We start from the raw sequence: 14845 nt of genomic DNA on the forward strand, positions 1-14845 counted from the left end.
CAGTATCTTTAGTAACTGTATTTTCGCGCCAACTGACTTAACTCCACATGTTGTCAGTGCACCTGAACTTGTATGTGTGATAGATTATTAGAACGATGGTAACATCGACAGTTCAGTAAATATTTATCAACATATTACGATGTAATAACTGTCGTACTCATCAGATCTTGTGGGACTCTCACAGTCAAAAGGCTGCATTTTGACGACGACATGTACTCATGTCAGATAGTAAGAATGTAAGTAATGTACATTTATCTCCAATTTTTATAATTGAGCTACTTTCTAAATGAAATGTTTGCTTAATTATGTATATACACCCCGTGATTCACTTTTGTATTTTTGTGTTTAGGTAACTTTGCAGTGTTACTTGAAAATGGCCATAAGGCCGAAATTGCAATAGTAACAATAAAAATTTTGTACAGTCAACGGCGACTATGATGTCTTTTAAGAAATATTATATGACTGTGAATCCCAACCATGAGAAGTTAACTTTGTAGAGTTTTTGTCTTTTCCACCTATATTTATACATGTTCTATGCAAGCCATCGTATAGTGGCTGGGGTAGGTAGCTTCCTCCCAGGTTTAACCATTCCGCGCCCTGTTTCATGTGTGAAAGGAGCGAGGCTATATACCTCATTTCATGCCCTCGTCCTTCTTATCGTATTCTCACGGTTACTATAAGAATTTACAACAGTATCAGGAGAACAGTTCTACACCAGTTTTCAAAGACTACTTGTTTAAAATAACCCAAAAGGGAATATTGACAAGGAAGTCACTGTTCTTCCAGTGACTTCCATCAAAACTTCCTAAGCACTTTTGTTAGACTTTCACATGGGCAATGCTGACCAATTATAATCTTAGCTACACATCTTTGAATCTCATCAATATCCGTTGTTAGACGTGCTTGATAATGATTCCATAATCCGGAGCGCCGTTGAAGAACAGGTCACGCTTGCATTCTGTAGGCGTCTTCTATCAGAGAGCGTTTACGCTGCCACCTCGATGTTCGCCGACATGGCCCGGCGATAGTGAATCAAGCCCACTGGTCCATTTAACCTGCACCATCACCGCTCGCCACTCTGCTCACTAAGATTCTCGCCACGCGACGATAAACAATTTTGTGGTTTGCTCGCGCGACAATCGCTGCATGTCCTCAAATTTCAACCGTAGTTGGCTGCTTCAAGGTCACGCTGATAAGTGCCGTGCTTGGCTGGGCTAGCTACGTGAACAAGTGTAGCGTAATTGACTCCCGGTGAGGAGAGAACAAAAGGGCTGCAGCGTAAATGTAATAAGGCCCACTGCGAGCAGCTTTGTGCGACGTGCCAGCAGCTAGTAGTAGAGAGCTGCCAGAAATGAGGCTGCAGGGTAAATGTGCCCTCACATACAGGCACTATACTCTCCTAGAATCTTTCCGTCTCGCATAAGACTTGACTTTGTCTTCTCTACTACTGATTTCACATTTTTCTTTTATTTTATGTTTCTTTGTAATATTACCCCGGGATATTCAAGTTCTGTAAGAGACTCCAGAAAACTACCACTTACTATTGACTTCTTTCTCATTGTGACAGGAATTACGATGCTTTTATTCACATTTAATTAGAGCTGCCTTCCAGAACACTAAACGAACATCCTCTCTAAGTCATCCTGCATTTTCGGGCAACATTCAAGTGATGATTCATTCCTGTAGACATTAATATCGACGGCAAACTGTCCGAGAGAGCTGTTAAATGATATTTAACCTATGTGGAGAACGTTGGCTACTCTATTAGACTTTCATGGGGAACATCGAATATTAGTCTTTCTTCTGTTCAATGACTGCTCTTCCCTTATGGTACACAAAGTGCTATCAGTTAAAAATTGTTCTCGCTTGGTAAATACTTATATAAATATTCTCTAGAATCAGACCTTCTCAATGAAATGGTACGGAACTGAATGCCTTTCTAAAATATAGGAAGGTGGGCTATACTTGTTCACCTTCATCTACACGACTGGACATTTAAGACTACAAAACAAAACAAAAATATCGAAAATAAGGAAGTTTTACTTATTTTGTTAGTACAGTGTAGTATGAAGAATACATGATTTTGTGTTCAGGTGATGTTTTGGGGGGTAGGGGAAAGGAGTATAAACTGTACGAATTGCCGCCTCTAGTAATAAACTGGCGCTAATCCGGCTGGGTCCTGAGATGCACTTAGCTTGAGTGACACAGTGGGAGTTGTTACTATTCTGACTGGTTTGATGTTGCCCGCCACAAACTTATCTCCTGTTCGATGGACGTCATCCGCGACGCCCAGCGTTGAAATCACGCGATTTCCTGTGGGTAGGCGAGGATAAAATCTCAGTCAAACCGCAGCTTAGAATCTTTACTAAAAAGCCTCAGGGGATGGCCTAAGGGCCGTCGATGAAAACACCCCTTCCCCTGATTCTCAAACATTTCACGATCGGAAAAGACAGTTCTCAATGCGACGAGCGATAGGACAACGTTCTTGACAACCTTTGAAACTACAGATACGCCCAGACGTTTCCATCTCCTCTAAGGACACAGTGGGCCTGCGTCCCTAGTGAACGTGATGGCACCCGTTTGGAGTGCAACATGAACGCAACATGAACGCAATTTTTCCTCTCGCGTAAATCCTAGAGCCACTAACGGCCGTTCAAAACCAATCGCCGAATTCTCAACGTGATCTGTAGCAGCAAAGGGTGCTTACGAATTTTCAGCCTTCCTGTTTGTCGCCCTCCAGTGGCTTGATTTTCATCGAGGCTTGATCACGGAGGGTGGGGAGGGGGAGGGGATGACTGACAAACGCTTGGTAAAGCAGCAAAGAGTTCCCCTCCAAGACCCCCAATTCAGCACCCATCAACATTTACTGACAATTTTAAAATTGTACCTTTACAAAAACAGGCTCGAAGAAGTCCTAGACACCTGCAGGCAGACATCTGGAATCGGAGGGGTGTCAAGGCATTGTGTGAGAATCAACGCCCCAAAGAAAGGGGTGTGTCCTTGAAGCCCTTTATGCCGACCCCAGGGTGTTATCGCGTCGATACTGATCAGAACGTGGTCTAGGGGTAGCGTCTTTGATTCATAATCAAAACGTCTTCGGTCCCGGGTTCGATCCCCGCCACGGCCTAAATTTTGATAAATAATCAGCATTGGCGGCCGAAGACGTCCGGCATAAGAAGTCAGCCTCATTCTGCCAACGGCCTTGTCAAAGAGGGTGGAGGAGCGGATAGAGGTTCAGGACACTCTCTTGTCCTAGGGGTGGGAAATTGCCCCTAAAGGCGGAAGAATCAGCAATGATCAACGACATGAGGTTGCAGAAGGCAATGGAAACCACTGCATTAAAGACACGTAACGTGTATCCACAGGACATGTGGCCTGTATTTGAAGAAGTGTCATGATGATCTCTCCATTGGCAAAAGATTCCGGAATAGTCCCCCATTCGGATCTCCGAGAGGGGACTGCCAAGGGGGAGGTTACCATGAGAAAAAGATTGAATAATCAACGAAAGGATAACGTTCTACGAGTCGGGGCGTGGAATGTCAGAAGCTTGAACGTGGTAGGGAAACTAGAAAATCTGAAATGGGAAATGCAAAGGCTCAATCTAGATATAGTAGGGGTCAGTGAAGTGAAATGGAAGGAAGACAAGGATTTCTGGTCAGATGAGTATCGGGTAATATCAACAGCAGCAGAAAATGGTATAACAGGTGTAGGATTCGTTATGAATAGGAAGGTAGGGCAGAAGGTTGTTCTGATCAGTCGACAGCAGACCAACACCGACAACGATAGTTCAGGTATACATGCCGACGTCGCAAGCTGAAGATGAACAGATGGAGAAAGTGTATGAGGATATTGAAAGGGTAATGCAGTATGTCAAGGAGGACGAAAATCTAATAGTTATGGGCGACTGGAATGCAGTTGTAGGGGAAGGAGTAGAAGAAAAGGTTACAGGAGAATATGGGCTTGGGACAAGGAATTAAAGAGGAGAAAGACTAATTGAGTTCTGTAACAAATTTCAGCTAGTAATAGCGAATACCCTGTTCAAGAATCACAAGAGAAGGAGGTATACTTGGAAAAGGCCGGGAGATACGGAAGGATTTCAATTAGATTACATCATGGTCAGACAGAGATTCCGAAATCAGATACTGGATTGTAAGGCGTACCCAGGAGCAGATATAAACTCAGATCACAATATAGTAGTGATGAAGAGTAGGCTGAAGTTCAAGACATTAGTCAGGAAGAATCAATATGCAAAGAAGTGGGATACGGAAGTACTAAGGAATGACGAGATACGTTTGAAGTTCTCTAACGCTATATATACAGCAATAAGGAATAGCGCAGTAGGCAGTATAGTTGAAGAGGAATGGACATCTCTAAATAGGGTCATCACAGAAGTTGGGAAGGAAAACATAGGTACAAAGAAGGTAGCTGCGAAGAAACCAAGGGTAACAGAAGAAATACTTCAGTTGATTGATGAAAGGAGGAAGTACAAACATGTTCCGGGAAAACCAGGGATACAGAAATACAAGCCGCTGAGGAATGAAATAAATAGGAAGTGCAGGGAAGCTAAGACGAAATGGCTGCAGGAAAAATGTGAAGACATTGAAAAAGATATGATTGTCGGAAGGACAGACTCAGCATACAGGAAAGTCAAAACAACCTTTGGTGACATTAAAAGCAACGGTGGTAACATTAAGACTGCAACGGTAATTCCACTGTTAAATGCAGAGGAGAGAGCAGATAGGTGGAAAGAATACATTGAAAGCCTCTATGAGGGTGAAGATTTGTCTGATGTGATAGAAGAAGAAACAGGAGTCGATTTAGAAGAGATAGGGGATCAAGGATTAGAATCGGAATTTAAAAGAACTTTGGAGGACTTACGGTCAAATAAGGCAGAAGGGATAGATAACATTCCATCAGAATTTCTAAAATCATTGGGGGAAGTGGCAACAAAACGACTATTCATCTTGGTGTGTAGAATATATGAGTCTGGCAACATACCATCTGACCTTCGGAAAAGCATCATCCACACAATTCCGAAGACGGCAAGAGCTGACAAGTGCGAGAGTTATCGCACAATCAGCTTAACAGCTCATGCATCGAAGCTGCTTACAAGAATAATATAGAGAAGAATTGAACAGAAAATTGGGAATGCGCTAGGTGACGATCAGTTTGGCTTTAGGAAAAGTAAAGGGACGAGAGAGGCAATTCTGACGTAACGGCTAATAATGGAAGCAAGGCTAAAGAAAAATCAAGACACTTTCATAGGATTTGTCGACCTGGAAAAAGCGTTCGACAATATAAAATGGTGCAAGCTGTTCGAGATTCTGAAAAAAGTAGGGGTAAGCTATAGGGAGAGACGGGTCATATACAATACGTACAACAACGAAGAGGGAATAATAAGGGTGGACGATCAAGAACGAAGTGCTCGTATTAAGAAGGGTGTAAGACAAGGCTGTAGCCTTTCGCCTCTACTCTTCAATCTGTACGTCGAGGAAGCAATGATGGAAATAAAAGAAAGGTTCAGGAGTGGAATTAAAATACAAGGTGAAAGGATATCAATGATACGATTCGCTGATGACATTGCTATCCTGAGTGAAAGTGAAGAAGAATTAAATGATCTGCTGAACGGAATGAACAGTCTAATGAGTACACAGCATGGTTTGAGAGTAAATCGGAGAAAGACGAAGGTAACGAGAAGTAGTAGAAATGAGAACAGCGAGAAACTTAACATCTGGATTGATGGTCACGAAGTCAATGAAGTTAAGGAATTCTGCTACCTAGGCAGTAAAATAACCAATGACGGATGGAGCAAGGAGGACATCAAAAGCAGACTCGCTATGGCAAAAAAGGCATTTCTGGCCAAGAGAAGTCTACTAATATCAAATACCGGCCTTAATTTGAGGAAGAAATTTCTGAGGATGTACATCTGGAGTACAGCATTGTATGTTAGTGAAACATGGACTGTGGGAAAACCGGAACAGAAGAGAATCGAAGCATTTGAGATGTGGTGCTACAGACGAATGTTGAAAATTAGGTGGACTGATAAGGTAAGGAATGAGGAGGTTCTATGCAGAATCGGAGAGGAAAGGAATATGTGGAAAACACTGATAAGGAGAAAGGACAGGATGATAGGACATCTGCTAAGACATGAGGGAATGACTTCCATGGTACTAGAGGGAGCTGTAGAGGGAAAAACTGTAGAGGAAGACAGAGATTGGAATACGTCAAGCAAATAATTGAGGACGTAGGTTGCAAGTGCTACTCTGAGATGAAGAGGTTAGCACAGGAAAGGAATTTGTGGCGGGCCGCATCAAACCAGTCAGTAGACTGATGACCAAAAACAAAACTGATCAGCGGTGTGTCTGAAATGTTTTCCTCGTCCACCCATAAGAAAATCCCGTGATTTCAACGCCGCGGGTCGCGGATCTGACTTCCATGGCAGAGGAGTCAAAACGAGGGGCTAAATGTGGGTAAAAGGGAGTCTGACGACCTATCCACAGCGTGACATCTCCACGTTGCTGGTCGCCAGAACTGCAGAGAAATTTCTTGGCAACGTGATATCAATTAACCCATCTTACATATCACACAAACTTCTGAGCGCTGGCCTTTTTTCGCATGTGTCGACACCTTGCTGTCTGAAGCGTGCTCGCGGCCGAGAGTGACGTTACAGGAATCCATGCCTTTGCACCAAGACAGAGGAAGGTTGTACACGCATTTGAGCAAAATTTAAAACTTCTGTGTTTGCATGAGAGAAATTTACGGAGTTTCGAAAAAGTGATCCTTTAATTGTGTTACGCAGAGTAGTAGGGTGTCCTCCAACTCCAACTATTATGTTGTAATCAATGTAACCCAATGTTCATGCGTATATGTCAGGTAGGTAACGCTTTTATAAATATGTCTGGTAATTCCGATAGCCATCTAAGAAGACGTTTCGCTTTTACATTCATTTTAAGACACAGGAAAGATTCATAAGGGATGATCAAAAGGTTTCGGTTCGGAGGCCACACTGATCTGTTAAGTCCATGTGGGTGCTTATATATCCACATCAGAGGCATGCTGGGTTGCATACTCGCTGCAGCAATGACCTCAAACGGAAATTTTTTGATCGCCCCGTATAATACAAGCCGAACGGGAAAGGGTTATGGGAAGATGATATCGTGAGGTACAAAACCTTGTAATGATCGCCCACGGCGACTAACACCAACAGATGATGGCTGCCTATAAAATACCACTCGTATGTACTCCGAGGACACTGCAACACAAACGCACGCTTTGGTTTTGGAGGACGCTGGGAGAGCGGTGTCGTGCTCGACAACGCCCAGCCCTGCCGTCGCCGATGAGTGCAGGATCAAAATTAGAATTAATTTAACACCTTCAGCTGCTGACGGGCGTTGATATATATCAACGGGCACAGGTGAAAATGTGTGCCCCGACCGGGACTCGAACCCAGGATCTCCCGCTTACCTGGCAGACCCTCTATCCATCCTTTAAAAAAAAAAAAAAAAAAAAAAAAAAACCTCATTTTGTTCATTTTATCTGCTCGGGGCAGACGTCGTAAGACACCCGTTTCAGTTCGTCGTGGATCCATTAACTCAGTTTTTTTATTACAGAGAGCACCTAACCCTCTGACCGAACACGCTGAGCCACCGAGGGCACAGAGGATAATGCGACTGCAGGGACTATCTCGCGCACGCCTCCCGCGAGACCTACATTCTCACCTTTCCTCTTAGTACTATCTACACTGACTTGAGCAGTATTCCAAGATGGGACGCACCAGTGTTTAATAGCCAGTCTCCTTTGTAGGCTGATTTCATTTTCGTGTCAATCAACCCGTCTTCTACCTGTTTATCTACTACTAAAACTGTACAGTCCATCCAAAAAGACTCGAGACTGATTATATTCCTGGCGTATAAGCAACTTCAGCGAACTAATTGCGGTGGGAGCTTGAAGTAACAGTTATTAGTAAACAGCTGACTGCCACATTAGACCAGTCAGATGTGAGCAGGCAGGGTGAAGCAATGGACGTGCGGCCTTAGTGTGTTACTGTTGTTTTGCCACAAATCGCAATGGAAGAACATCTTTAAATCAAGTGAAACATATTCTCCAGAATGTTTTGAGGAAGAGAAAAGAGTGTGCGAGGTGTTCATCGCACACCTGAGCCCCGAATTCAAACAGCGATGCGTGACACTATATTGTTGCTTCCTCTTAGACTCCTTCTTATGAGCAGATTCAATCAGTTTCGAGAAAAGATAGCTAATTCGTAGACCATCATATTTTCTTTTTCTTTTTTTTTTTTTTTTTTTTCACTGATGTATGTGAACATCTACATCAACATACATACTCCACAAGCCAGGTATCGATACGCACAGTATTTGATCAAAAGTATCGGGACACCCCCAAAAACACACGTTTTTCATATTAAGTGAATTGTGCTGCCACCTGCTGCCAGGTTCCCCATATCAGCGATCTCAGTAGTCATAAGACATAGTGAGAGAGCAGAATGGGGCGCTCCGCGGAACTCTCGGACTTCGAGATTTCCACACCCCTAAACATCCCTGGATGTATTGTTTCCGATGTGATAGTGAGGTGGAAAGGTGAAGGGACACGTACAGCACAAAAGCATACAGGCTGACCTCGTCTGTTGACTGACAGAGATGCCGAAAGTTGAGGAGGGTCGTAATGTGTAATAAGCAGACATCTATCCAGACCATCACACAGGAATCCGAAACTGCATCAAGATACACTGCAAGTACTATGACATTTGGGCGGGAAGTGAGAAAACTTGGATTTCATGGTCGAGCGGCTGCTCATAAGCCACACATTACGCCGGTAAATACCAAATGACGGCTAGCTTGGTGTAAGGAGCGTAAACATTGGACGATTGAACAGTGGAAAAACGTTGTGTGCAGTAACAAATCACGGTACACAATTTGGCAATCCGATAGCAGGGTGTGGGCATGGCGAATGCCCGGTGAACATCATCTGCCACCGTGTGTAGTGCCAACAGTAAAATTCTGACGCGGTGGTCTTATGGTGTGGTCGTCTTTTTCATGGAGGCGGCTTGCACTCCTTGTTGTTTTGCGTGGCACTATCACAGCAGAGGCCTACATTGATGTCTTAAGCACCTTTCTGCTTCCCATTGTTGAAGAGCAATTCGGGGATGGCGACTGCATCTTTCAACACGATCGACCACCTGTTCATAATGCACGGCCTGTGGCGGAGTGGTTACACGACAATACCATCCCTGTAACGGATTGGCCTGCACAGAGTCCTGCCCTGAATCCTATAGAACACCTTTGGGATGTTTTGGAACGCCGAATTCGTGCCAGGCCTCACCGACCGACATCGATACCTTTCCTCAGTGTAGCACTCTGTGAAGAGTGGGCTGCCATTCCTCAAGAAACCTTCCAGCACCTGAGTGAACGTATGCCTGCAAGAGTGGAAGTTATCATCAAGGCTAAGTGTGGCCCAACACCATATTGAATTCCAGCATTACCGATGGCAGGTGCCATGAACTTGTAAGTCATTTTCAGACTGGTTCAAAAATGGCTCTGAGCACTATGGGACTCAACATCTGAGGTCATCAGTCCCCTAGAACTTAGAACTACTTAAATGTAACTACCCTAAGGACACCACACACATCCATGCGAGAGGCAGGATTCCGTAGCAGTCGCGCGGTTCCGGAGTGAAGCTCCTAGAACCGCTCGGCCACCGCGGCCGGCTTTTCAGACAGGTGTCCGGATACTTTTCATCAATAGTGTACGTTGGCGGCAGTAGAATCGTTCAGCAGTCAGCTCCAAATGCTGGTTCTCGGAATTTTCTCAATAGCGTTCCGCGGAAAGAAAGTCGTCTTCTGCGTAAGTATTCCCTCCTGAGTTTACGAAACATCTCTGTGATAATCGCATACTGATCTACTCTACCGGTAACAAAATTAGGAGGCTCCTTCTGGAATGCTTCGATGTCTTCCTTTAATCAGATATGGTGTGGATCCGAGGCATTTGAGCACTACTCAAGAACGAGTGTTGTGTATGTGGTGTCCTTTACAGATGAAACACACCTTCCTAAAATTCTCCCAATATACGGAAGTCAATCATTAAATGAAACAACAAGTTTAATGTTACTAGTCACTGGTAACAGTGACTGGTAACTGCAAACTTGTTTCGTTTAACTGGTAACGGTAAACTTGTTGTTTCATTTAATGTCGTGTGGCTAGGGCCTCCCGTCCGGTAGACCGTTCGCCTGGTGCAGGTCTTTCGATTTGACGCCACTTCGGCGACCTGCGCGTCGATGGGGATGAAATGATGATGAGTAGGACAACGGTCCGCCCCGGTAGCTGAGTGGTCAGCGTGACAGACTGTCAATCCTAAGGGCCCGGGTTCGATTCGGAGATTTTTCTCCGCTCAGGGACTGGGTGTTGTGTTGTTCTAATCATCATTTCATCCCCATCGACGCGCAGGTCGCCGAAGTGGCGTCAAATTGAAAGACCTGCACCAGGTGAACGGTCTACCCGACGGGAGGCCCTAGCCACACGACATTTCCGTTTATATAATGTCAATAACAGTCACAGTAAAGCCTAAACTAAAATGTTCGCATTTAAAGGAAGTCAACCATATCATCCACCTGCCCTACCAATATCCTTACGCATTAGTTGCATTTCATATCGCTTTGCCGTGTTACACCAAGGTATTTAATCGAATTGAGATTGTCAAGCTGAACACAATTAATGATATATATATATATATATATATATATATATATATATATATATATATATATATATATATATATGCGGTATTTTTTTTTCCTACTGATGTGCATGAATTTACATTTTTCTACATTTAGACCAAGCTGACATCCATTACACGAACTAGAAACTGTAAGTCATATTGTGTCTCCCTACCGTCACTCAACGACAACACCCTCTTTTGAATGGATCATTAACAAATAGCTGCAGATTGCTGTCCATCCTGTCCGGCAGACCATCTATGTATGCGGAAAACAGCAGCGGTCCTATCACACTTTCCTAGCACACTCTTGACGACAGCCTTGTCTCTGATGAACACCCGCCCTCGAGGACAACGTAATGGGTTTTATCACTTAAGAAGTCTTCGAGCCACCCACATATCTCGTACCTTCTGTAACAGTCTGCAGTGGAGAACCGTGTCCAATATGGAATAGGAAATCACGCGAGAAAAGGACAAGCTGAGTTTCATATGCAAAATGATTTCTAAATCCGCACTGATTTATGGATAGATAAGTTCCTCGTATATTCGAACTGAGAATATTTTCAAGAATACTGCAGCACACAGACGTTCAATTTTATGGGTCCGTTATTTTCCCCTTGCTATATAAGGGAGTCAGTTATGCTTTTTTTCCGATCCCTTGATACTTTGCGCTGGATGAGAGATTGTTTCATGTCTCAGGTGTGAAGGAGGAACACAGCGATACCATGGAAAACCTAAATCATGATGGCCGGACACGGGATTGAACCGTCGTCCTCTCGAGCGCGAGTCCAGTGTGTGAACCACTGCGCCACCTCGCTCGGTGGATAGGAGGGGCGTGGTCAGCATACCACTCTCTCGGTCGTCATGATGGTTTTCTTTGACCGGAGCAGCTATTATTCAGTCGAGTAGTTCCTCAATTGGCATCACGAGGCTGAGTGCACCCCGAAAAATGGCAACAGCGCATGGCGGCCCGAATGGCCACCCATCCAAGTGCCGGTTACGCCCGACAGCCCTTAACTGCGGTAATCTGACAGGAACCGGTGTATCCACTGCGGCACGGCCGTTGCCAATAGTAAGTATACGGTGTAAATAAAAAGATCGTCGTGTGCAGTGGGCGAGCTTATTGGATATTGTGGTGCACTGAGCATATTGTAGCACATAATGATAATCTAGGAGGATTACAAACGTTCGTTACCATTATGTTTTTCCATATGTGTAATTTATGTTGGTGAAATGCGCCATATCTGTATATGTGAATCAGGTGTAAAGATTTACCTTTGTCATTTGTGTAGTACATAATATGCTTTTTATATTGAGTAAAATTTTCATGATTTCAATATATCGCCGGTTAATACGATGGCGCCACCTGACGTCTACATGGTAAGTCACAAGGGCTCTGCAGCATCTCAGTTCAGTACACGTGAGGTCGTCGGCATAGCATGTAGTTTTACCTCTGCTGGTGTTAAGGATGTTGTACTCTTACCTATTATTCATTTGACAACCCATCTGGGAGCATTCTGTTTTACAAATGTGGGATTTGTAAATGTATTTACACTTTGTACATGAACGTATTCTCAAAGCTATGCAAAAGATTTGTAAAAATTAGGTCATCCCAGAAAAATGGTTCTACAACAGACTCAGCCTCCTGACACTCCTGTCCTGCCAGACATGGGTCTGCATCCTTTCACCATCGTCCACACCTACAAATCCTTGATCTGCCCCGTCCTCTGTTATGGCAGTGTAGCTTGGATCCGCCCCTTCCAGGTTCTATAAATCCCTCCAAATCCTAGAACGCCATGCGCTCCACATCGTCTTCCATTTCTGCCTTCCGTCCCCCATGCGCATCCTCTACAACCTCATACCCTTCCCCCACCTTCTCCTTTTCCTTGAACACATCCACACAATATATATTGTCCGCCACACTGATCCCCCTGGTGTCTCCCTTCCTCTCCACCCCCAGCCCGTTGCCGCGCTTTTACCATTGTGTCCCACCCTCTCTCCATCTCTACACCCTCCACCTCCTTTCCCAACGCAACTTCCACCATCTACCCCTTCCAGATGATGAGCGTCCCCCTGACATCTACCCTTCCTACCAGCTCTAACCCCATCTTCCTCCTGCCTCCTCCTCAGGGTTTCCGCTCCTCCCCCTTCCTTCTCCTGAGCAGCTTTCCCCTCCTACTCCCCCTCCATCTCTTGTGCTCCCCTTCAGTGTCTCTGCACTCCCTCCTACCTTGCCTTCTCTCTTCATCTCCTACCCCACCAGTCTCCTGCCTCTTAGTGTACCCACTGACGCCCCTACTCTTTTCCTCCCGCTGCCTCCCCTGCTGCCCCTTGCTCCCCCCTCCTTTTCCATCCTCTCTGGCCTCTCCCTCGCCAGGTCCCACCTGGTAGTTTTATTATTCATTGTGTGTGCTCCAAGTGGGTTTTAAGCGTGTTTTTCTGGAGTGTTTTTAATACTGTGGCCGACTTTTAACCTGTGTGTGTGCCATCATTGTCTTCTTTATGTTTTAAGATTCGTCAACTGTGTTTTTTAACTTTATGTCAACCTTTTTTAAATGTACCCCCATGAACGTCTTCATGTCAGTTTATTTTTACCTCCATTATCTCCCCTTACTCTGTTTTATGTCCCCCTTTTTTATCGCCTTACATGTAACATTTTATTCTTGTCTTACTTGTCATATCACTCGGGTGAAGAGCGGTGGATTGTGCTGCTGACAGCCCTCCCCTGCAGGGCAGGGGAATGAAATCACAATAAAGAAAAAGAATGGTTGTATGTTTCCCCACCTACCCTCTCTTTGCCTCCCTTCTCCCCCCCTCCCCCCGAGTCCTTTTGCATTCCCTTACTCTGCCTTTCCCCACTCCCTCTCGCGTCTGCCCAGCACCCCCGCCCCCTCTTATGAGTCCTCGTCCTCCGTAGGTTCCTTCCCCCCCTCCCCCACTTCATTTTTCCTCTCCTTCCCCCCCCCCTTTTCTTTCCCATAATCTGTCCTGGTTCCCCCTGTCTGCCCTTGGCTGTGGTATGTCATATTTGTGCCAACTTTTTAGTGCAGCGTTCAGGTGAGTATTCAGTGTTGTGCGTCTTTCCAAAGTGTTGCGAACAGAAATCATGCTGTCACTGGGTGTGAATTTTATATCTCTTGCGAACAGAAAGTAGACTGTCGCTGTGTTTTTTAATTCCCTGTCTATTATTTTACTTGTCTGCTTCCTGTGTATTTTGTTAGCATCATCAGCTCTTTCTCTTTATTTTAAGTTCCACAATTTTTTCACCACTGTACCATTTAAGTCACCGATTTTATCGTCTGCTTTTATTATTTATTATCTTCATCTTTTTAAATAAATTCTGTAGGCTGAAGAGCGGGGTACTAAGCTGCTGCCAGCCTGTCCCCTTCGAGGGGACACGAAACTCAATAAAGTAAAAAAAAATAAAATAAAAGTTTTGTAAAATATGGGCCATCCCAAAAAATTGTTGTCTCTTGTGCAGATTATCGTTTACCTATTTCCTTTTCATACAGTGCAGTGGCAATATATATATATATATATATATATATATATATATATATATATAGAGAGAGAGAGAGAGAGAGAGAGAGAGAGAGAGAGAGAGAGAGAGCCTTTGTGTGTGTGTGTGTGTGTGTGTGAACAGAGATAAGTTATATAGAGTTCAGCAGGACCACACTCACTGACACGCTAGACCTCAATAGCCGTCCGTGATCAATGCCCTGGAGGACAAAGGATATTGTTTGACTCGCTGTGTACGATCATACAGCCATGTCATGCACACTGACTCAGGAAATGGGCTTATTTGCAGTAAGGTTCCCATGGTTATAAGAATCTTCCGTACTTCTACTACCAACCAACTGAGCCAGCTTACCATCGGTTTCTGTGTACCACAATAGGGAAATTGCTGGACACTGAGCTGAAAGCTGCGAGGCACAATGGAGACCCCAGTATTACATTGCTGATGCGCGAAACACCTAACTGTCGTCTTTGGGCGATGTTGGGTTAGTCGAGCAGGAGCTGTAGTGTGGCTAGCGTGTTCTCCTGATTTAACTCTTTATATGTTTGGAAGCATGTCAAGAGTGTGGTGCACATTTTTCCAATTATCACTAGAGTTGAGATTT

General features: G+C 44.4%; 1 protein-coding gene across 1 annotated transcript in view; it reads right to left on the minus strand.

The window, feature by feature from the left end:
* LOC124616434 (probable cytochrome P450 304a1) overlaps nucleotides 1–14845 on the minus strand; it is a 101146-nt gene that overhangs the window by 1839 nt on the left and 84462 nt on the right. The window lies entirely within an intron of this gene.

Source organism: Schistocerca americana, chromosome 5 (assembly GCF_021461395.2).
Source record: "Schistocerca americana isolate TAMUIC-IGC-003095 chromosome 5, iqSchAmer2.1, whole genome shotgun sequence".
NCBI lineage: Eukaryota > Metazoa > Arthropoda > Insecta > Orthoptera > Acrididae > Schistocerca > Schistocerca americana.